Source organism: Halichoerus grypus, chromosome 11, assembly GCF_964656455.1.
Source record: "Halichoerus grypus chromosome 11, mHalGry1.hap1.1, whole genome shotgun sequence".
Lineage (NCBI taxonomy): Eukaryota > Metazoa > Chordata > Mammalia > Carnivora > Phocidae > Halichoerus > Halichoerus grypus.
The window spans coordinates 111,011,537-111,035,170 of NC_135722.1; the positions used below are offsets into that span (position 1 = coordinate 111,011,537).

At 48.7% G+C, this 23,634-nt stretch overlaps 1 protein-coding gene and 1 pseudogene across 2 annotated transcripts in view; one reads left to right on the top strand and one right to left on the bottom strand.

Annotated features, from left to right (window-relative positions):
• BIRC3 (baculoviral IAP repeat containing 3) overlaps nucleotides 1-22,938 on the bottom strand; it is a 54,616-nt gene extending 31,678 nt beyond the window's left edge. Inside the window, exons 1-7 of one of the 2 annotated variants that reach the window (XM_078059081.1) lie at nucleotides 22,239-22,938; nucleotides 19,670-19,931; nucleotides 16,437-18,675; nucleotides 16,134-16,356; nucleotides 15,820-15,995; nucleotides 9,928-11,704; nucleotides 8,525-8,641 (exon numbers count right to left, since the gene is read on the bottom strand). The gene's annotated coding sequence lies outside the window, so the exon portion shown is untranslated. The remainder of the gene's footprint in view (nucleotides 1-8,524; nucleotides 8,642-9,927; nucleotides 11,705-15,819; nucleotides 15,996-16,133; nucleotides 16,357-16,436; nucleotides 18,676-19,669; nucleotides 19,932-22,238) is intronic. The other variant, XM_078059083.1, reaches the window with a different exon arrangement.
• LOC118520444 (small COPII coat GTPase SAR1B-like) lies at nucleotides 943-1,830 on the top strand (annotated as a pseudogene).
• Nucleotides 22,939-23,634: the final 696 nt, after the last annotated feature.

Here is a 23,634-nt window from a genome sequence, read left to right on the forward strand (position 1 = left end):
CAGGGCTCAATAAACGAAATGAGAAACACTCTTGATGGAATGAAGGAATGACGGAATGAACATCAGGCTGGAAGAAGCAGAGGAACGAACTCATGACTGAGAAGAAAGAGTAATGGAAAGTTATCAAGCTGAACAAAAGACAGAAAAAAGAATTAAGCAAAACAAGCATAGACATAGGGAACTCAGTGACTCCATCAAATGTAGTAATATTTGTATAACCTGAGTCCCAGAAGAAGAAAAGAAAAGGGGGCAGAAAATTTATGTGAAGAAATAATAGCAGAAAACTTCCCTGATCTGGGGAAGGAAACAGAAATCCAGATCCAGGAGGCACAGAGAACCCCCAACAAAATCAACAAAAGCAGATTCACATGAAGACATAATGTAATTAAAATGGCAAAAAGTAGTGATAAAGAAAAAATTTCAAAAGCAGCAAGACAAAAGAAGACACATACAAGGGAAACCCCATTAGGCTAGCAGGGGATTTTTCAGCAGAAACTTGGCAGGCCAGAAGAGAGTGGCATGAGATATTCACAGTGCTGAATGGGAAAAAGCTGCAGCCAAGAATACTCTATCCAGCAAGGCTGTCATTCAGAAGAGAAGGAGAGATAAACAGTCTCCCAGATGCAAAATTTACATCAAAATACTTGAACTCTATTAGATTTCAAAAAAATTCATAGTTGAAAAAGTAGAATCACATACCCAAGTTGTTCCAAACATACTTAAAATTTTCAAATAACTAAACCAAATATGAAGTTTATTTTCTTTTAATATTTGCATTCACATTGACAAAACTTACTCATCTTTTCTAAAAATTGATTTGACTTTGAGGGAAAAGCATATCCAGTGGTCACCACGCTTTGCAGTTCAGTCTGGGAGTGTATAGCACCAACACCAAACAAGGAATTGCATTCTCTGCAATCATGGACCCTATAAGATTTGGATATGTTCTTCATATTTGAGTGAATTTATAGTGGGTTCAGCAGTATGCTACAGTTTTTAGGATTATATAAGAAAACTGGCAGATTGGTATTTTTTGGATTGTTTAGTGTGAGAAAACAACATTGCTACATATGCTAAAAGATGGCAGACTTGTACAACATGTCACATTAGCTCCCACTTCAGAAGAACTAACCATTGCTGGAGTGACTGTTACAGCTTTCAATCTGGGTGGACAGGTCAAGTTGGAAGAGTGTGGGATGACCTTCCTGCCACCAGGTGGAAGGATAGTGCAGACCATGAAAGGCTGTTAGAATCAAAAGAATTTCTGGGTGCCTGGGTGGCTCAGTCATTAAGCGTCTACCTTCGGCTCAGGTCATGATCCCAGGGTCCTGGGATCGAGTCCTGCATCGTGCTCCCTGCTCCACGGGAGGCCTGCTTCTCCCTCTCCCTCTCCCCCTGCTTGTGTTCCCTCTCTCACTGTGTCTCTCTCTGTCAAATAAATAAATAAAATTAAAAAAAAAAAGAATTTGATTCACTAATGATAGATGAAACCATTGCTAATGTGCCTACAGGGATTCTCAGGAATGAGATCGACAGACATGAAGCCGTCAGTGAAGATAGGTTATGGGAGATGTTTGGTTTATATGCTCAGACAAGAGGCAAGGGCAGTGTATCTCAGAAAGAACTGAATGCCCAATCCTTACAAGTTTTTGTGTGCAGTGTGCTCAAAAGACAAGGTTACAGAGAAGGTTTCCACTGGATGGCATGGTACCTTGGTTAACACTAAGCTACCTTAGTTCCAGGTCCAGCCATCTGGGTCTACTCAGAGGTTTGATCTCGCACCATGGACAACTTGAATTCCATAGATTTTTGTTGGCGACAAAACATGTTTTATACATTACTAACATTATATCAAACTTAAGTGAGAATTGAAAACTGATTCAAGTAAGTTTGAATATCATAATGTTAGCTTTCTAATTCCATGAAAATAGTTTTTATGGTTTATAACCTGACATTACCCCACCACCATTTATAAAGAGCAACTTTCCAGCAGTACATTTGAAACACTTAACAAACAAAACTATAAACTATATTTAAAAGCTCATGTTAAAATTTGTATGCACTCTCTTCAAACTAGTTTTTAAATTTTAGATTATATGTACATCTATCTTAAGTATACAGTTAATAATTAGTTTGATTGAGGGTGGTGCAGTCGGTTAAGCCTCTGACTCCTGGTTTTGGCTCAGGTCCTGATCTCAGGGTTGTGAGATCAAGGCCCGAGTCGGGCTCTGCACTCAGTGGGGAGTCTGCTTGAGATTCTCTCTCTCCCTCTCCCTCTGCCCTCTCCCCTGCACGTGCATGCTCTGTCTCTCTAAAATAAATACATCTTTAAATAATAATAATAATTTGATTGATGATTGCACAATGCCTTACAGTTCTCAAAAATATTTTTTCTTATGCAAATGACATGCAGTAAAACAAACTCTCATGTTTGGCACCCTTAAAAGAAAAAGGATATCAATTTCAAAACTATGTCTGTCACAGTTTAGTAAATTCACTAATGTGACAGTTCATTGCATACAATGAAAATCAATTCCACATTGGTGCAAGGGTATGAACTTCCACTTGTAAGATGAATAAATTCTAAGGATCTGATGTGCAGTGTGGGATCACAGTTAACAATATTGTATTGATGGGGCGCCTGGGTGGCTCAGTTGTTTGAGCTCCTGACTCTTGATTCTGCTGGCTCAGGTCATGATCTCAGGGTCATGAGATTGAGCTCTGCTTTGGGCTCCATGCTTAGCACAGAGTCTGTTTGTCCCTCTCCTTCTGCTCCTCCCCCAGCTCACGCTCTCTCTCTCTCTCTCAAATAAATAAAATCTTAAAAAAAAAAAAAAAAAGCAATACTGTATCATATGCTTGCAAGTCACTAAGAGAGTAGATCTTAAATGTTCTCAACACCTACCACCCCCAAAAAAAGGAAGTGAGTGAAGGGATGGATGTGTTAACTAACCTTATTGTACACAATCATCATGTTGTACACCTTAAACTTACACAATATTATATGTCAAGTATATCTCAATAAAGCTGGGGGTAAAACAAAAGAAAAGCAACTCTAACTTTAGTATTAACAACAGTGTTTACTTTTTTTAAGTAGGCTCCACACCCAGTGTGGAGGCCAATGCGGGGCTTGAACTCACGACCCCGAGATCAAGACCTGAGCTGAGATCAAGAGTCAAGATGCTTAACCAACTGGGCCACCCAGACGCCCCTTTATAGTTTTTTCTTTTTTCAGCCAATTACATAACCCTGTTGATTATGGTTAAAATATTCTACATATTAGTTCATGTTAGAAAATGTGTAAAGCCATTATTGACTTGTATTATGAAAAATTTCAGTACCTATGTTAATTCTCATACCTACGGAGCTAGGTTCCAATTAAGCTTTTCTGTTGCTTGGAGCTTCAAGGTTTGCTCGCTCAAATGCAGTGTGAGATGAGTGAGAACACAGAAATCATGCCGCCAACTTTTGTCTTTGATAACTGAAAATTCAGCAAACATTGTTTTGTTTCAAGAAAGTCTTGAACTGGTCATGGGAATAAAAGGCAAAGCACAAGAAACATAGTGATATTATAATAGCGTTTTTGGTGACAGATGGTAGTTACATTGAGGCGAGCACAGCGCAATGTATCAGCGTGTCCGATCACTATGTTGTACACCTGAAACTAACGTAATATTGTGTGTCAACTATACTTAAATTAAAAAAATACTTTAAAAAAAGAAAATCTTGAATTGGAGTTAACAATAATGTAAATCTCTGTAAAAATCTCTTACAAGTCAACCAATGGACATTGGTAAACAACACAAGACCATCCCATTCAGTGCCTTCTACTTCCTGCAACAATTCCATCAAGTGGGGCTGATTCGTAGCATTTGTACGTACAGATTGAACAATTTTAATAACTATCCATGACACTTTCCATGAGTCTGACTCAGAAAACTGAGCAAAAAATATTTTCAATATGGATCACATGGTGAAACAAAGCAATGAGGGAAACATCAGTCTCTTGTTTTAAAATTCCTATAAATCTACACTTTTGACCTAATAAACTGAAGCTGTTAGATAGAAACTAATATTTTTCCATATTTATATGAAATTTTTTGATAGTCATGAAAGTTTCAATAAATCTATGTCAGAGTTTGACTTTTTAGTCTGTGAGTTAAGAATACTTCTTCATAAATTTGGAAGTCCTTCAAGACGAAATATAGCCAAAGTATTAATTGGGCATGACTCATCTAAAACTAAAAAAAAAAAAGTGTGTGCAATATTACAAATTTTGAATCAATTGATCTTCGAAATTCTTTAAAAAGGCTTGTGCTCTATGGGCAATGATTTGGTGATTCCTCTGAAGACAGTTTACTTTTTGTAAAATATGATTTTTACTCTTTTCCCAATAATCTTATAACAACATTTCCATCACTGACGTAATAATTGCTTTTACCACGTTGCCATCTAAAAATTATTTTCTCGGGGCGCCTGGCCAGCTCCATTAGGAGGGCGCGTGACTCTTGATTCCAGGGTTGTGAGTTGGAGCCCCACGTCAGGTGTAGAGATTACTTTAAAAAAAATAACAAACTTTAAAGATGATTTTCTTTCCTGGGCAAGAATCTAAGCCATTTAACATCCAGCTAAATTGTAAGCTCAGATCCGGTTAAACACAATTTTTAAAAATTGTATTGGATATTTATTTCTGATTTCAGGAAACGATTTATTCTTTTCAAAACTTTTGTGACTATTAAGAGGAAACATCAAACTCACTACATAGGTGCAGAGAATGTTCCTAATGTCATGTACTTTATTATTTTAGGGAAAATGTACACATCAAGCAAACAGCTTTTTCATTTTGCTTTGTCACAACAAACGGCAACTGCCGTTCACTGTGAAATTTGAGGCCTATCTTTTATCAGCCATTTTTTGTCTTTCCTGCTCTGGTTGTGGGACTGGCTTCTACATGTCCATTTGATTCTACATCATTAGTATGCCCTAGTTTTAAACTTAAAATTTTGTCAGTACTTAAATTTAAAATTAGAATAATATAATTAAAATAATAAGTATATCCATCTACTTACCAATTTACATAGCTATCACTCTAACCCGTGTGGTCTGCATAAACATCCAGATAATCACATCACAATGTCACACTGTTGTGTAGGAAACATCATTTTGATCATTTATTGACACCGGCCAGATTGGTGATATGTTTATGTGGTATGCGAAAAAAAAAGACACCTGCCCAAAATGCACACGACAACACCATGATTCAACACCACGATTCAACACTTAAACTGAAATGCACTCCCATCAAAACAATATGGTTGTAGGTAATGGAAAAAAAAATATTCTACACTGGGGGCACCTAGGTGGCTCGGTCGTTAAGCGTCTGCCTTCAGCTCAGGTCATGGTCCCAGGGTCCTGGGATCGAGCCCCACATCAGGCTCACTGCTCAGCGGGGAGCCTGCTTCTCCCTCTCCCACTCCCCCTGCTTGTGTTCCTGCTCTCGCTATCTCTCTGTCGGATAAATAAACAAAATCTTAAAAAAAAAAAAAATATATTCTACACTGGTTCAATTTAAATTTTTCAATATAAGCTAATTAAAATGAAACTGAAATTAAAAATTCAGTTCTTCAGGGGTGCTAGCCACCTGTCGAGCGCTCAGGAGCCCCCGTACCCAGCAGTCACGGAACTGGACATGATAGCCTGATGCCATACTTGCTGGTCCTGCCTTGCTCTGGAACCCCAGTGTTGACCTGCTTGCTACGTGTTCCATTCTTTATGCTTCCTGATGGACACTCACTCTGAGGCCTCTTGCCGTCCCTCACTGCTCTCCACTAAGACCACTGCACGTTGCCTTTGGTTTTTTGGCCCCCTCTTCCAGCAGCGGCTACTTGGTCCAGCCTAACCCCCCTGCCAGGTCTTGGCGGGAACAGGATGGGACAAACGGGTGTAAGAACACAGAGCTTAAGACAGATAATGGAGGCTGTAAGAAGCAAACAGCAACTCTAAAATGTTTGTTTCTTGTCTTGAACAAATGACTTCCAAACGAAAAAGATATTATTTAATCGACAATTATTTGTAAAAATCACACAGACTGATATGAAAACTGAAAATAAGCCATCATTCTAATTTTTTAAAAAATGAAAGAAAGGAAATTTTGCGGACAGTTCAGAGTAAATAACCACCTTGAGCAAGAGTCTATTAGAAATTAGTCAAAGGGTAGTATGCAAGGTTTCAGAAAAGGAGGCATCGATCAGCAGCCCAGGCCTGACACACCCACTTCCTGTTTTGCTGAGACCGGTGGTAATTCTGCCCAAATCTGACGCTCATCAGAGCACCTGGCCATGCATCACACTCTCCTGGCAGAATGGACACAAGCTGGCTGGATGACGGCATAGAGCGGCACTGATTTTTTTTAAGTGAACTCTGCCTCCCACGTGGGGCTCACCCTCACAGCCCCGAGATCATAGGGTGCACACTGCATGGGCTGAGCCAGCCCCGTGCCCCACGCGGCTCTCAGTTTCATCTGATGCTCAATCCACCTTGATGTTTGTCAAACAGATTCTCTTCTCCCTGCAGATTTTTAAGGTGTCTCTAAAGAGATGATGCCTCCGGGTCTGACCTTACATGTGTCTGTGCAATATTTTAGTGAAATATAATTCAGAGTCACTGGAGGCTGAGCAGGAAGACGCTGCTCATCCTTTTCTACGAGTGGCAGAAACCCCGGATTGGGAGCTGGTCAAACAGGTAGCGCTCTCAGAACCCAAGCCCCCCGCAGCTGAGACGTGGGGTTCACACTGACCTCACCGAGCATAAAACAGCTCAAGCACAGAATCGCAGGGACGTGATTCGTAGTACCGCCTGTGTTAACGTGGTTCCCGAAACGCGTACAGCCCCAGGAACGTGGTCATGGGAACCGTAGCCTCTGCTTCCTGTAATGACTGGAGCCCTACGCCCATGCAAATCCCTCTTCCTGGGTGGCACCCCCTGGCTTCCTCTCGTCCTGGTGGCCAGGACAGGTCTCCGCAGGGGCTGACACCGGTCTGGCACCGCGCCCCGTGGCTTCCACCCCGTGGCTGGGTGCCAGCTGCTCTTGCTGCCACTCCTGCCTGGCACGGCCCGCAGTTCCCTGACCCAGGGGACAGAAGTGGAAGGCACAAGAACCCGCAACCTTACACAGCTGACCCTCAGCCAACGTGGGGATCAGAGGCGCCCACCCCCCTGCCATCAAAAATCCCGTATAACCTTGGGCTCCCCAAAATCCTAACTACTGATAGCCTACTGTTTACCGGAAGCCTTACCCGTAACATAAATGGTTGATTCATACATGATTTGTGTGTGTTATACGCCGTATCCTTACGGTCAAGTCAGGAGGAGGAAAGAAAATGTGATGAAGAAAATCCTACGAGGAAGTACCTACTGGACTATATTGAAAAAAACCCGTGCGTAAGTGGACTCGCACAGCTCACGCCGGGCCGTTGGAGGGTCTGCCCTACCTGCTTGGCCAGTCTCTCCAGACCATCCAGATGCCAGCCCCGCTGCTCACACTCATCACCACAGACATTTAGGAGCCGAGAGCTTACTCACTTCTCTCTCCCGTCCTCACTCCGCCCTGAGGCGTACTGACTCTCCTTCTTAGCATTTGCTAAGATTAGTATTGCCGGAATTCTACCTGGCAGAGGGCCTATCTTTTATTCACTCAGTCTCCGGACCCACTGGAAGCTAAGTGTGACGAACGTGAGGACCCCCTATCTCCAGAGCCCGGGGCACGGCAGACGCTTCATAAATACTTGTTAGGTGAGTGAATGAAAATTTCAGTTTAATACAAAGCACTTCGTAACCATGGAAGTGTTCAGACATGGAGAGGACTCCCCCCAAAGGCCCTGAGCTTCCCGTGAGCTGGGCCATGGGCTGACCAGACATCGGACAACGCACTCAGCGGCTAACTGGAAGCAGGGGACACCCATGAGATGTGACTATTACGGCTTCCCGTAAGCCGCCGGAGGCGAGCTCCGAAAATGGTTTGCTGTTCACTTGACCCAGAAAACCCCACAAAATCATGCAAATCAAGAGGTCCAAATCTTCGTGTTCACTTTAAGAACACACGTGAAACCTTCCAGGCCATCAAGGGTATGCAGATCCGAGAAACCACCAACTCTCTGAAGGCTGTCACTTTGCAGAAGCAACGTCTGCCGTCCCGTCAGTGCCCAGGTGGAGTGGAAGGTGTGCCTGGGTCTGGACACAGGGCTGGTGGGGCTGCACACAAGGTCGGGGGGGCTGGACACAGGGCTGGTGGGGCTGCACACAAGGTCGGGGGGGGGCTGCACACAAGGTCGGGGGGGCTGCACACAGGGCTGGTGGGGCTGCACACAAGGTCGGGGGGGGCTGGACACAGGGCTGGTGGCCCCAAAAACAGTGCTAAATTTTTACTGCAGAGAGTCATGCTGAACCTCAGGGTTTCGATGTAGATTCTCTGGTCCCGGAGCACATCCAGGAGAACAAAGCCCCCAAGATATGGTGCAGAACTTACCAGGCTCAGGGTCGGACGAACTCACACATGAGCTCGCCTGCCATGCGGAGATGATGCTGACCAGTAACAGACTGTTCCTAAACCAGAGGAGGAGGTTGCACAGAAGAAAAAGATATCCTAGAAGAAACCCAAGAAACAAAAACTTAGGGTCTGGGAGTAAATTCTGCATAAAATAAATGCAAATAAAAGTTTAAAAAAAAGGTGACTATTATAATATTAAAGATAAAAGATAAAGATACACATGTCATTGGAGTTTTCATCAGCAAACTGAGTGCTCTCCCCATCCCTCAACTCTCTTCCCAACGTGTACCTGGCCCCCCACCCCCATCTTTATGTAATCCGGATGCAGCCACTGGAGTGCCCAGGCCCACCTCATCCCTGTCCTGTGAGGTCGAATTATCTCCAGCCCCAGTTTCATTGCTGGGGGTGTCCAAATGTCTACGATTTTCTGGAAAGGTATGTGGTCTCATGACCCCCATGTCTCTGTCCAACCGGCACCCACAAGATGTGAAATCTAGCCTTTTCATCATTCTCTGCCAACCCGAGGACGTGGACCCTCCAGAAGCACGGGGTCGGTCATGTACTGCCCACCAATGACGTGGACATTTCCACGCAGACCTGTGCAGACTCCCCTCATCTTTCCCCTCACATTGAGCAGCACCAAACTCCTTCCTTCTGTAAAGCAATGACTCACCCTATACCCAGGCTTTCATGTCCACCACGCCCCCACACACCCACCTCGCTAAGTGTCTACGTTCCAGACAAACGAACTGGTTTACCAAGGAGGGGCTGTGGTGCAAAGTGTCCCCATGACTTTTTTAATGGCCTCTTTCTACTCCTACAATGTACTTTGAGCTCTTACTATATCCCACACCTCAAATATGTTTAATTTTTGCCTGTCAGCCTGAACTGACGCTAATGAGCCTCATGCAGAAAGAATCCGTAGATAGTAAGTGCATTCTTGTTCAGAAAAGCTAGAAAATTAGACATTAAAAAGACCTGACCACTTAGCTTTCTGGGCAAATGAGAACTGACTTACAATTTTTATTGAATGTAATAAATCCAATTCCCTCCTTCCCCACGTGAATTATCCAAAAAGAAAAAAGAAAAAAAACAAAAAGTTTATTATCTTTTCAGATGATCACGTTAACACATGCACACTCATAAAATCAGAAAATACGGACAACTAGAATGATGATTCCGATACTAGAATTTTGCGAGTCCTTCTTACGGGCTGGATATTCTCCCACATGCTTTGGCTGCGGCCCGGCGACAGCCCCACCTGCGCTTGCTCGTGTGGAGACCGAGAAGCACTCAGAGGTCACGTTTGTTTCTCAAGGCCATACAACCAGAAAACGGTGCTAATGAATAAAGACGTTATCTGGAGCCCAAAATCTATTTACCGTCATAGAGTCTTCCATGGTCTTCTGAACACACCGTCCATTCATTTCTGTTCACCTGTCTGATACTTTGGCATAAGCGTCAGGAAGCACGTCCCTGGGTTCAAGAAAGCGCCCAGGTTACTTTAGTACATTTGAGACACAAGACGTAATTTTTTGGTATGCATTCCTTCTTCATGTTACTTTACTGGACTGAACACTAGTAACAAACTTGATGATTACGTGTTTTCCCACTGGAGCAAAAACAGAGCTTTACATGTTGTCTTCCTAAATCAAACCAGTGTCAGTTGATTTTTCAAAAATAAACGTATATGTGGATTTCTCCGTGGGCTGCCGGCGCTTCTTGGCATGGTTTGACACTAAGCAGGGAACTTTCCCTCGGTGGTGCCCTTAGCACCTTCTAGTGGCAAGGAAGCGAAATGTGGCATGATGGCTTAGGTTTGCTGGGGTTTGTGTTTTTTTTTTTTTTAAGTAAAAAAACAAACATCATTTATAGCTTCCTGGTATTTCCACTTTTCTTTCCTTTTGTTCAATAAAGCCGCAAAGACCATGAAATTCCAAAAAAGAGACTAAAATATTTCGAAGTCAATTCAGAGCATAATTCCATCGTAAATGTGAAAGTATGTAATGTAGTTGTTACAAAAGGTCAAGACAGTTCAGGGAATTTTAGGTGTTTTTTTTTTTTTGTTTGGTTTTTTGAATGGTAACTTTTCACAATGTCTCAGATTTTTAAACCACTCCTGGTTAATTATTTTATGGCCTCCGGCTCAGCATTGTCCTGACGGGTGTGAGGACAGACAGGCTGATAGAATAGTACCGTGCTGTGTAGTTCATGGAGAAGGACCCTGTTCCCTCCAATAGCATCCTCTATACTTGCATCACACTGTATTAATTCTTTAATGTCTTTTTTAAAGTTTTTAAGCACATCCAGGCGAACAAAGCCCCCTTTAATTTCTTTTTTAAACTTTTTTTTTGGTGGGGGGTATTTGAGCTGGACCTGCAGCAGGAAAGCCAGCCGTGTGCAGGTCTGGGACTGGGCTGGGTGGCGGGAAAGCAGGGGCAGGGCCTGGAGGGGGCGAACCCGGTGCCGTGTGCAGCCCGGGCTGAGTGAGCGAGGCTGGGCACGGGAGGAGCAGGGTGAGTGGGAGCAAGAAAGGTCAAGAAAAGATGCTAACATTTTACAGCTGACACTTGAACAGTGCGGGGGTGACAGGCGCCAGCCCCCGGGCAGTCAAAAATCTAGAGCTGACGCCCCCAAAACTTAACTAGGAGAGCCCACTGTTGACCAGAAGCCGCACTGACGAGCTAAGCCTACTTGGTGTTATAACCATCACACACTGTATTCTCACAACAAAGTCAGCCAAGGAAACACTCCTGCCACAACCATAAGGAAGAGAAAACACATTTACAGCGCCGTCCTGCACCTGTCGAACAAAACCGCCACGGAAGTGGGCCCGTGCAGTTAAAACCTGTTTGTTCAAGGGTCGACTGTACTTTATGTCCTCTGTACCTCCCCTCTGAAAATGAGATATGTTACCTGGCCAAATATTGTGACACAGTCCCAAGAAAACGTTGACTAAACATGTGGGACAATCGATAATAAAATAAATGACAAATACCACATTGTAAGTAAACTACGGCTACGTCCACCCCATAAATGCATCTGGGACTCAGCCTCTCCAAACCGACGCAGCCTCTGGATAATGTCACGAACCCTCCACGAGGATGCCGGAGCGCAGACAAGGCACTCTGCTGGGTGATGGGACGGCAGTGTCTGGAGCTGACGGCATGGGGAGAAAGAAAGACAACAAACAAGTCCACGTTCAAGTAAGTGTGGACTTCCCCGGCGAGGTGAGCCTGCTGGAGAGACACGGCGGGAGTGGAGCCCGAGGGAGGACGCCAACTGGCAGGGGGACGTGAGCTGAGGCCCCGCGTGTCTGAGCAGGTGCGGCTGGAGCCGGGCTTCGGGACGTCTGTGTGTCGGGGCAGCGTCCGGGCCTCGAGCCCGCAGAGCGCTGCCATCTGTGCTCGCCCCAGCTCTGACACACCCAACGCGTCCGCACACGTTGCCAAACGTCCCCAGAGGCTCGGGCGGGGCCTCGGAGGCCGGGGAAATGTGCCTGCCCCGAACTCGGGGTCCAGCGGGAAGCCACGGTGACCTGCTGTCACCACCACCTTGACCGGAGTCGGCCGGCTCCCAGCGTATGGTGGGCGTGGGCTCCTGGCCTCCAAATCTCGGCCGCGGCCGCTCCCCGCGGTCGCCTGTGCCGGCTCAGACCACAGCCCCCGGCCGGGGAGAGCGGGGGCTGGGGCGCTGCGCGCTCCGTGGGTCTCCGAGGGAAACGGACGTGCAGGTGCGCCTCCCTTCACGTCTGCCCTCCGGGATCCTCCCGCTGTGGCCGCGAGCTCACGGCCTCCAGCGCTTAGGCCTGAGGCTCGGCCACGTCTCAGCCAAGCTCACGCTCGTCCTTGGCGGGGGCTCGAGAGCCTGGATCTTTCCACCCAAGGCAGGCCGGCCCCGTGGGCCACCTCGTGCCAGCGCCCCTCGTGCCAGTCAGCCGAGCGGAGACTCAGTCTGGCCCGCGGGAGGATCTGAGGCTCCGCAGCCCAGGACTGCTCCCTGGTCCCTTCTACTTCCCACCGACGTTGCTTCCCGACAAGCCCCTTGGACGCCCAACTCTGCCTCAGCACCTGCTCCCCAGAGGACCCGACGGACGCACCCCCCCCCCCCGCCCCTGTCCATGTGCCTGGAACGAATGCTTACAGCTGCTTGGTCCTCCCGCTGTGTCCTCACAGACCCCCGCCTCTACCCCGCCACAGAGGAGGGGGCGGGACGTGGCGTCTGCCCAACACCGCGTGGGCCGGGAACAGCCATACATGCGCCCTGAAATTTCACGCCAGCCCGGGACGTGGGCATTAGCATCCCATCTGTAGATAAAGGCCCAGCCCTGCAATAATCCGTACTTCAGAATAATTTCTCAACTTTGTCTGACCAGAAACCCTGGCACTTATATTTGCTACACTGACCATAGTACATTTTATGTATCTTATTGATTTCATGTACTTTATCTGATTGCACTTCAAATTTTGGGGGTGGAAATACCCTATTTGTCCCTACAGACAAATAAGGAGCCTGGTTCTCTGAACACACACGTAGTGAACACATAAGGAGCGAGGGAGGGAAGGACAGCTAGAGTGCACTTACTCTACCTGTGTGTGAAAAGGTGCGTTTTCAATCGTTGTTAAAACGCATGGGAACGTGAGGAACACAGGCAGGGATCCAGCAGGGCGGAGCGCGCCCCTGGTGCTGAGAAATGCTAGGATTAAATAAAACAGAAACCTCTGGCTTCCACAGAGGCCGGAATGGGATTCGCAGCTAGAACTTTCAGATTTTAAAAGATGCTGTCACTTAGTAAAGAAAAAAAGCCAGGTAAGCTGGGCTGAGGCCAAAAGGAGAAAGAGATCAGGCTTACGGATCAAAACTGGCAGAGCAGCTGATCTGCAGAAAACTCCTCCAGGAGTAAGAGGTAGATGTGACGCAGGCCGGGGCTTCCTGGGTCAGCTGGCGCAGTCCCGGAAACAGTCCCGGCCGTGGTGTAGGTGTGAAGTCTCTGCTACGGGGAATTATAGTGCCTTTTTTTTTTTAAAATGAATAAGTAGTTCAGTGTATTACCTTTATTTTGGGCTCCCAAGTTTGAGACATCGGAACTAAATCAATTGCTGAGGGCTGAAGGTTTGGCTGTCCCCCACTTTGTTGGACTGAAAAATTTGGGAATTGGGATAGAACAGATGATATCTAAGAGTCCTTACAAAGAGACTTCATGATTCACTAACCCCTGGCATTTTAGCAGGTTGGTGGGCATGAAGGGGCAGCCAGGAGGGGCTTGGTCATGGGGGTTCCGGCACATGGCATTGATGGGATCCAGCCTTAACAGCCACCTTGCCCCCGACAGCTTCCCTGCTATAAAGATTTGCAGCACAGACCCAAAACACTGCCATCTAGTGGCAACTCACATGGACTCACCATCCACCCACCATCTCCATCCATCCACCTACCCATCCATCCTCCCATCTACACATCCTCTTATCGATCCACCCCATTCACCCATCCACCCACCCCATCATCCATCCTCTTGTCCATCCATCCATCTATCCATCCACCCATCCACCCACCCCATCATCCATCCTCTTGTCCATCCATCCATCTCCCTATTCACCCATCCACCCATCCATCCACTCATACATCTCCATCCTCCCATCCATCCGTCCATCTACCCATCCATCCCATCTATCCACCCACCTACCCATCCATCCATTTATCCATCCTCTGATATTTTTAACGTGTCCACTATGTGCCAGGTACTGTTTAACAGCAAACAGTTAAGGGTTGATAATAGTCTCAGCCCTAGAGAGAGTTACATTCTAATGGGGGACAGACAAGCCCCAAATACCACAGTGGTGGTACAGCCCTCAGTAATTGATTTATTAGTTCCAATGTCTCAAATTTGGAAGCCCAAAATAAAGATAATACATGAGCTACTTGTTCACTTTTTTTAAGCAGTGAAAATTATTTTTTAATGGAGAAAAGATTATATTATACGTTGGGTAAAGCACCCTCTGAATGAGCCAGCTTGAAAGTTCCTTTTGCACCATATTTTTTAGCTACTTTATAGTACCTCAAGAACTCTCACTTTCTTCAATTCTTAAACTTTCTAAGACCTTATGCTGATTTTTAATGTGCTTAAATGTTTTTTTCTTATGTTACTGAACACCATGGGGAAAAAGTAATAAGCTACAAATTAAACATTTTATTATTAATAAACACAAAAGTGTTTAAGTCTTTCATTCTTGTAATAAAGAGTCTGGCTCCATTACTGATGTGAGTGCTCAAGCGCCACCACTACCCTGTGCTGCTCCACACCTGGGCAAGCTGATAAGAAACCCCGGGTGTTTCCTCCTTCAGCACCAAAGGGAAGCTCACGTCACGTAAGCCTGGCCAGCATGGAATTCCCACCCCGATCACAATGAAAGCAGTCAGTCTCCTCTCCCTGGATCTGCTTGGGAGCCACCCCGTCCTCCCCAGAAAGCCTCATTATGTAAATAATAAGACTTTTCATACCCTCTTGGTGTGGGCATGGCATCGTCTGTCTATACCCCCAAACCAAGCCTGGGGGAAGGGAAGGGTCTGTCCCACCTCTATGTAGTGACCATAACAATTCTAGTTGAAACAAATATGAAAATGTGTTATACGTGATTATAATTACTTACCTGAGTATAACCTATCGATTATATTTTATAATCTATATAAACGCACTCATTAAAGTTCAAGTAGTAAGACGCAATGGTTAAAAAGGTTGGAAGGTGCTTTTGACACGATGATGTGCACTTTTATCCTCAGTATGTAAAGAACATTTAAAAAATATAAAAGTTCGACTGGAAGGGAAGTGTTAAATAGACCAGGTAGCCATGACTACCACGTAAACTGAGAGACACCCCTTACAGCAAATGCAACCTGGGGGGGAGGGGGGACACAGCAAGCTGAGAAAAACCCCATTAGGGCTCTCCACGGCTCTCCCCACACGGGACTTTCTGACGCTTCCTGTCCTCCCTCTCCCCGGTGTCACAGATCCAGAAGGAAATAGGTCATTTCTATTTGACTAAGAATCCCACCCACAAATAGCATTACATTAAGTGACTTGGATGGGTCAAAATGCAGTGAGAAGCCATTTTAAGCGCATTTGCTATGAAGGAAGACCCCTGTAAGGAGTTGTGACGAGCGCCCGTGCCGCGGGGACGTGCTCAGTCACTGACCCCACTCCTGAAACCAGCAGCACCGCGTGGGGGAACTACCTGGAATTTAAATAAAAACTAAAAAGGAGAGAGACAAGGAAATACCTGTGTGCCTTTTCTTCTTTAATTTCACGGCTCCAAATACAGAAACTGTCAAATCTTTGGTATGGATTTTCACTACAAAATCTGGTCACGTCAGCTTCCGTTCTGCTTTGTGTTCCTGGGTTTGGGGCCACAGATCTTTCAAGCCAAATGACAGACGGTGAGGGGAACGTGCAGATCTGAGGAGAATGTCAGCATTCCATCTGCATCGCGCTGGCTGGGAGCCCCACCCTCCGGAGCTCGAGCCCATGTCGCGCTACCGCGGGGTCGCCCACCACATTTAATGCGCTCACGTTTGCCCATACTGCCCCTTGTACCTTGGGTTTAATCTCCTCAGACTCCATCACCGTGTAAGGTTCTCGGGTTGCAGAAAGTGAGCCGCATTCGCTTCAGCAGACCACCCAGCTCGGCGTCCGACCCAGAAGGCGCTGCCTGGGACCGGCACTTTGATAATATTCCGTCGCTTCCTCCCAAGGCACAGGGCCACGACAGTTCTCAGGTCCCGGAGCTGGTGCGCCCGGGTTAGGCCTGAGGATTCACCTGCTTATAGAAGTAAATGCCGGTGACGCGTGCGTGACGCTACACAAAAACAAGCATAAAGGAGGCAGAAAAGGTACTACCTTTCCATACTACAACTCCCAGAACGAGTTTTGTGATGTGTACGTAGCCTCACACTCGCTTCTGGGCAGAAAGATCCCTGTTCCTGCCAGCTCAGGCTGTGCTGGTGACCTCGCTGTCGCGGGGATCCTATGCAGTCCGGCGGAGCCGCGGAATGTGACCTGCTGTGGAAACGGGGTCCTTGCAGGCGTAAGTAAGGCAAAGACTGTGGTGGGCCCTGAACGCAGGGACGCGGAACCAGGACGCAGAGACACAGAGACGATGAGGCAGACGATGGGCCTGCAAGCCAGGGACACACTCCTCAACGCGGCCCCCGGGGCAGAGCGTGCCTTTGAAGGTGAAGGAGCTTGAGCGGCAGGAAGGTCACCGACCCCACGTGCCCACCGCACCCGTGCCCTTGAAGCAGGTCAATAGGCTGTCGTGGGAGAGGAGCCCTCACCAGACCGGGAGGAAAGGAGCAGCCTTATTGCCGAAGACAGAGGGACACCAGGCCTTGCGGAGCATCCCGCAGCTTAGCTCGCCTCCCCGCTACTGCTGGCCTTCTGACAGCTGTCCCCCCTTCATCAGACCCATCTGCCACGTCCTCAGGCCTGAAGGCCCCCGCGTCCCGTAGAACTTACACTCCATACATTTACAAGCTTCCCTCCCGTTCCTGTCTTTGTCAGCTCCAGGTGCAGATCCAGCCAGGGACCCCACGAGGCTGGAGGGAAGGTTCTCCCGCCCCTGACCAGCACCCTTCAGACGCTGGGAGACAGCGTGCGGTGTCTCCCTCCCGGCCTCCAGCAAAGGATCCCACGCTACTAACACGCCGATTCAGCCTCCTGGCCGCCCGGGCAACCAGACAACACACTCCTGTTGTCATGCGCCATTCAGCCTGTGAGGCTTTGTTACGGCAACCCTAGGGGACTGACGGACTGCGGGAAGTCGCCACCGTTACCTGCCCAAACTTAGGCAGCTCCTGCTCCAGACACGGCTGGGTACCTGCCCGAAATGCGTGTTCCTGAGTTTTATTTGGGTTGGCAACATGTCCATCCCAAATACTACATTTCCTAGCCAGGGAGAGCCAAGGAGAGAGCAGCAAAAATCACCGAGAAGACTCTCCAGGGGAGACGGAACTGCCCCCCTGCCGGCAACACAGAGGTCCGGGCCGGCGCTCCCGCGGCCAGGAGAGGGTGGGGCGGGCACCGGGCTCTCAGGGCGCTGGCGCAGCCAGGTAAGAGGAGCCCGGGTCCCTGGTGGCTGGGGACTTGCCCTATCCGCCCCGGAGCTCCGGCTGGGAAGAGGATCATAAAATAAACCTGGGCTTCGTTTATCTCACTGGGCTCTAGCTGAAACCCAGCGCAAACTTAGTAGGGATTACTGAGTGCCAGAATCAGGACTGACTCCAAACACACAGGATGCTAGGATCTCACCTGCTTTCCCGCCGGAGGACGCAGGAGGCAACCAGCACAACCGCACGCACCAGACGCAGCGTGGACGCGCCATGCGCCAGTCTAGACTGTGACACAGCCCGACAGACAACAATCCCCGGACGTTAGGGTCCGAACGAGGCTGACGTGTAATTTTTAAAAATACATCAGTGTAGGGCGTGTTCGTGTGAAGTTCTACAGAGAGAAACAGCTCGGAGGTGGCTGGGAAGACAGAAGACAGGCTCGAGTCAGGGTGGTCAGAAAGCCCCCACGGGAAAGGTGACGTGTGGGCCAATGTTCAGAGGAAGCAAAACATGAAGACAGGTGGACACCCAGAGAGGAGCCCTCCAGGCAGAAGAGACAGCGAGCGAGAGGACCATGAGCAACCCCCAGCTCCCGATCTGCAACATGAGGTGACCGGACAAAATCATCTCCAACATGCCTTCGAAGTGATATGGGGACTGTGGGAGCAGGTCCAACCAAAGGATGGGCTGGAACCTTGCCTGAAAATACCCCCACCTGCCCAAGGTCCCGCCTGGAAGCTTCTGCAGGAGATTTCTCTTAGTCCAAAGGCTGTTGACAGGTGTAATGGGAGCGGAGACTGTTCTGAAGGCAAATATTCTTTGGAAACTGGCTGCTCACTGCAGGACTTCTCAGGTCCTTTAAAACGCCAGTGTGGACAATGATTATCTGAAAGTGAACTATGGCATGCAGACTCTGCCAGACTCACCTGAGCACGGAAGCCTTTTTAAATGCAGGGTACCTGAGGAGACTGTTCCACGGAACACACTTCGGGAACAAATACAGGACACTAGAGGCTCGCAAACATTTTCTGTAAAGGACCAAATAATAACTATTTTAGGCTCTGTGGACCAAACATTCTGCTGCAACTATTTGATTTCCCATTCCAGCTTGCAAGCAGCCACAGACAACACGTAATTATGAACCGATGGGCCTGGCTAAGATACTACATTTCAATTTAATACACTTCTTACATGTCATAAAATGTTAGTCTTGTTTTGATTTTTTTCAACCATTTAGAAATGTGAACCATTTTAAACTCACTGGCGTACAAAGACAGAGAGGGGACTGGATTTGACCTGCCGGCTGCACTTTGCCAACCCCAGCTATAAACAAATGTACATTTATCCTATTTTTTTGGCAATTGGTACATTTTTTTTAATGCATTGCTTAAAGTCACATGGCTGGCATCCTGATCACCAACAAAGGTGGTTGTGAATCACATTCCCAAAATGTATTTGAGCCCAGAAATGGTTCAGAAGAAAAATCACATTTTTAGACATAGCTCCTTTATAATTACTTCCTGATAGAAAAATGGAGCTTAACTCTGCCCTTATATTTTAATTCTACTTTGGTAACAAAATTATTAGGAAAAATCGCATATATTTTTCTAGTATTGGTTTTTATTTTCCTCTGTAAAATTTTTGAAAATCGAATGATCATTCTTTCTCTAGAAGAAACTCTAAATGCATTGTCCTTCTGTGAAAAGGAAGCGTTTGCATGCAGCCCGGCCTCAGCCAGAAGTGCACTTACTGTTGTCTTGAACAGGCTCGCCTGCCTTTTTCTTCCCCACCTGGGGCGTCTACTTACTCTTATCACTGCTTCCAAACCGGCCCCTCCCCTTTCCCTGTCTTGCCAAAATCTAAGTACCCTCACGCTCCTTTCTCTTCCACTTTTCCTTTAAATCTGTGCTCACAGTAAATCAGAGCCTCACTCTCACCGTGATATAAACGACTTATAAAAGTGAACAGTTTTACGATCCTGTTGGGTGTGTTTGCATTTCAGCAGAAGGAATGAAGCTTTACCTCTGGCGCTCCCATCCCCAGGTGGCTGGCAGCTGGGAGACCCAGGTCTTCCAGGAACCTCAGGTAAGTTTCCAGTCCTGAAATCACATCCCATCGGAAGTCACCTCCCTCAGCCAGAGCAGAAGCGCGCCGGCCCCAGGCAGAGGCTCCAGTCAGGGCTCGCCCGCCCCGACGCACGCAGACACGGAGAGCCTTTTCCCCTCCCTGTGCAGCAGGACAGACAGTCTTCCCTCCACTCTTCCGAGTTCTCGGCTGACACCTCCTGTAATAAAAGACGGATTAACGAGAAAAGCATGAAGTTTATTGACATGTACACTTGGTGCATCCATGGAGATGACCCCAGGGGAAGTGACTGAGTCCCCAGGTGGCCTGAGCCACCAGCCAAAATACCATCTTCAGGACAGATGGAGAAGGTGTGTGTGGGGCTACGGGGGCGTCTGTCCTCCTCCTTAGTCAATACCGTCTTGTGATTGAGACTACGGAGCCTTCCTGGTGCGGATGGAGATTTCCTTTATAGATGTCAACGTCCCTCACAAGAGGCTAACTTCTGCATCTGCTGTTTCCCAAAATGATCAGCTCCGGAAAATCCTGATGCCAGAGAAGCAGGTTTGGGGGCGGCTTATTCTGCTTCCTTCCCACCAACATGCTGAGTCTGAACCGAGACTTCAACTGCCCCCATTCCGACCTCGGTCTGTACTGTCTAATTAAGTTCCTTCCAGCTTCTCTCTCAACTCAGGCAAAAGACGGGAGAGGCGGGGTGGGGTGCGTCAAAGCACCCCACGACGAGCACACAGACCACCCCTCCAGCAACAGGAGCTGCCCTGACGCCAGCAAGACCACCAGCGACCTGACCTTTGCCGCCCACCTGCACGGACCCACGACCTCTGCCCCACATGCTGCGCATCTAAACCTGGGCGTATTTTCAGTATTTGGAGACAGTCTTTGAGACGCCAGCCCACCGTCTTCCGGGTGTTGGCCTCCCTGAAACAAACTCCTTCCTGTCTCTCTGTCTTCAGATTCTGTCAGCGGCGAGTGTCCTAAACTGGTCTGTTTGGGGCCCCAGAGACAGGTGCTCTTGCAACCCTGAGTCCTGGCTACAAACCCTATCTCAGAAAACACAGCGTCTGATCGGAATGCTTCTAGGAAACACTTGGAAACCCAGGACCTCTCCCTGCCGGAATTTTCAAGCCCCAACACACAAAGGGAAAGGATCGAGGAGCTTGGCTAGCAGCTGACCACTCATGTGGGGTATTGAGCTTCTATCACCAACACTTACTTAGTCTGACTTTTGTAAGGTACATAAAATACACCAATGAGTATTCAACCCACCGAGAAATGCTCGCTCTGTCCACCGTCATGGCTTGGGACTATCACTCTGGCTGAGCAGCATAGTCACGTAGAGCACAGACGGACTCTCGGACGCACCTGGGAATAGAAAGCTCTTGTCCAAGGACAGAGTAACCCGACTGCAAATATAATGGAGCTCACGCAGCATGCACTGCATTTCCCTCTCCTTCCCTTCATTTGCTTCTCCACCAGGGGATGCGATTTCTGAAAATCCCTGCTCTTATGTTGATGTTTTGCAGGGAACCAGAGAGTAGGCTGAGAAAGAAACAGGACCTTCGTGTTCTCATGTTACATTATACTTTCCAGCCCTTTGAAGTTAGTATAACCCTTCACTAAGTACTTGGCAAACTTTAAACCATACATCTGTGAAGCTGGGTTTTTTTTTTTTTTCCTTCATATTACCTTTCACCTACTTTAAAATAAACCACTCATTGTTCAAGAGGGAAAACTCAAATTTGTTTTTTTTTTTTTTAAGTAATCTATAATGGAGTAAAACATTGCTGGAAGGTTATCTTTTAGTAAATTAATTTACTGTGCAATAAATCTCTAAGAAAGTGAACAGGGAAATCAGTTTTCAACCTTGAATATGTAAGCCTCTGTTTGCTTTTTTTAATTAACAAAATATAAACTTTTTTAAAATTAGAAAGGTACATGAACCTGATTCTCTAAATGTTTACATTACACAGAAACTTACAGAATCAAAGGGGGAAAGTCATAGCCCACTTTCTTGTGTTTCTTGATTTAATATTAAAATAAGGAAGCAAATGTATGGAAATAAGTTTGTTTGCAAATTTTATTAGATTTAAGTTTAGTTTTGCCTACATTTTCCCAGATTTTACCCCTAGGAGATCATAAAAACTATTCTCACGATCGTGAAATGCAAGGCCTGCAGGGTGCTCCACGGACAGAGGCAGCCTCCCCTTCTGCTGCCCCGCCCTGAGCGCCTGGTCTTCCCGAGCTCTAGCTGCCTTGGCCTGGAGCCTCAGGGCACTGTGCGCAGTTCTCCAGCGTCCGCCCCGCTCCCAGGCTTTTATGCCTTTGCCAACGCCGGCCTCTCTGCTTGCAAAGCCCTCTCCCCAGGAGCACCTCACGACGTGCTAGGGGCCCTTGCAGGCTCAGCTCCAACAACCTCCTCCGTGACCTCCAGCCCCTCCCCACCGCCGTTCAGGAACCGGGAGTTGCTCCTCGGTCCCCGGACGGACGGCGTCCTAGACGCACTTACGTGAAGGGACTGTGTCGTGATTCCGGAGCTGTTCCGGTCCGGAGACCTGTCCTCTGTAACGTCCGGTGGGTTCTCCGCCGGGCACGGTGGGCAGCGAGGCCCCTCTCGTTCTAGCCTCGGGGCCTGACCCTGGGCTTGGACCTGGAGCTCTCAGGACTGGCTGGACACCGGGACCCCAAGTGACGCGGCCAGGGCTCGGCGGCAGCGCTGGGGGACACGGGAGACTGTCCCCCCGCCGGGCAGGCTGCGATCGGGGTGGCGAGAAGCGCGCCCCGGAGACCGGGTCTGCGGGACACACTGCAGCCTCGACCCGCGTCCGGGGCCGAGGTGGGCCGGGAAGCGCCGCGTCCTGGGACGACGCTGCCCACTGGAGGGAGGTCACGGCCGCGGCTGCGCGCAGACAGGCGGCCCTGGGCACCGGCGCGACCGCGAGCGACGGAAGCACCGCCAGCCCGGTTGCCCGCGTTGTGCGCTCGGCGGACTCTGGGGGCCGCGCACTGACTCGACTCCCACTTATTACACTGTTTCCAGGGGGAAGGGATCTGGCTGCTAAACGGAGTTTCAAACACATTCTTAGAACGCGGTCCACGCGTCGTGTGGGACTGGCTGTTCCGAGGCCCCGGGTCCGTCCGCCCACGGGTTACAGCAGCCTGAGCGCAGGCCCCGTGAACTCCACAGGCAGGGCCGGCGGGCCGCGCTGCGCAGGCGCAGTGAAGTCGGCCGCAGGACATCCCCGCTCCCCCGCAGGCAGCCCTGCGCAGGCGCAGCGAACGCCGGAGGTCGGCCCCCCGCAGGCAGCGCTGCGCCTGCGCAGGGAACTCCGCAGGCAGGACACCGCCCCCCTCGCCCCCGCAGGCAGCTCTGCGCAGGCGCAGAGAACTCCGCAGGGAGAACCCCCCCCTCCCCACCCCCCCCCCGGCAGGCAGCCCTGCGCAGGCGCAGCGAACGCCGGCGGTCGGCCCCCCGCAGGCAGCGCTGCGCCTGCGCAGGGAACTCCGCAGGCAGGACACCGCCCCCCCTCGCCCCCGCAGGCAGCTCTGCGCAGGCGCAGAGAACTCCGCAGGGAGAACCCCCCCTCCCCCCCCGGCAGGCAGCTCTGCGCAGGCGCAGGGAACTCGGCAGGAGGACCACAGGCCGCGCTGCGCCTCTGGACAAGTCACCGCTTTGCGGCATCAAAGAGCATTTGTACTTTTCCACTGCTGAGAAGTGATTTCTGCCCGTTTGCTGGTTGGTAGAAACAGAGATCAACTTTCACGATGCTGGCCGTGCCTGCCGAGCGGTCCCGAGGCTGCCCACTTCCGGGAAGTACCAGAAGGCGCCCGGGGACGGGAAGTCGCAGCCTTTGGGAGGACGGATGGAGGAGGACGTGGAAAATGACCGTCGGGTAAAAACAGAC